This window comes from Coenobita brevimanus, chromosome 30, assembly GCF_032717465.1.
Source record: "Coenobita brevimanus isolate Jiangsu-jjx chromosome 30, ASM3271746v2, whole genome shotgun sequence".
Lineage (NCBI taxonomy): Eukaryota > Metazoa > Arthropoda > Malacostraca > Decapoda > Coenobitidae > Coenobita > Coenobita brevimanus.
The window spans coordinates 45,000,108-45,000,736 of NC_136983.1; the positions used below are offsets into that span (position 1 = coordinate 45,000,108).

General features: G+C 45.2%; 1 non-coding gene across 1 annotated transcript; it reads right to left on the reverse strand.

Annotated features, from left to right (window-relative positions):
- Nucleotides 1–510: 510 nt before the first annotated feature.
- Nucleotides 511–629, reverse strand: LOC145395354 (5S ribosomal RNA). The gene has a single exon (XR_013896596.1). It is a non-coding gene; the product is annotated as a 5S ribosomal RNA (ribosomal RNA).

Below are 629 nucleotides of genomic sequence, written 5' to 3' on the forward strand. Positions count from 1 at the left end.
CATCATCCTTGCTTCCTCTTCCGCTCCTCATCCTCATTCCATTCTTTCCTCCCAGTCTTCCCCCCTTCCTTAATTCCTTCCTCCCCTGCTTTCATTCTTTCCTCCATCCCTCCCCTTCTTTTCCTTCGACTCTTTCCTTCCTTCCTCCCCTCTTCCCCTCCTTTTTTCATTCTTTTCTCCCTTATTCTCCTCCTTGCATTCTTTCCTCTTTCCCTTTTTAATCAACAGTAAAACATAAATTAAAATATAACTTTAACATGCCTTTATTTAAGCTATTAAAGCTAACAGTGCCATCAAAAGTATTCCATCTAGCAACATAAAAATACTTGAGGACTTTTTGACTTCTCCCTATATTATTTTGCAAATGGTTTCTTCAATACCATCCATCCATCATCCATCCATCCATTGCCAGACGCCATGTATCCCAAACGGGGTGACCAAGGGCTTAGAGTCAATTGTTTTACAGGGAGGGGCACTAATCCTCCACCAACCCCACTTGACACGTAGGGATGCCAACAGCATCTGGTGTTCCCAGGCGGTCACCCATCCAAGTACTAACCAGACCCAACGTTGCTTAACTTCGCTGATCGGACGGGAAGCGGTGTACTCAACGTGGTATGGCCGCTGGC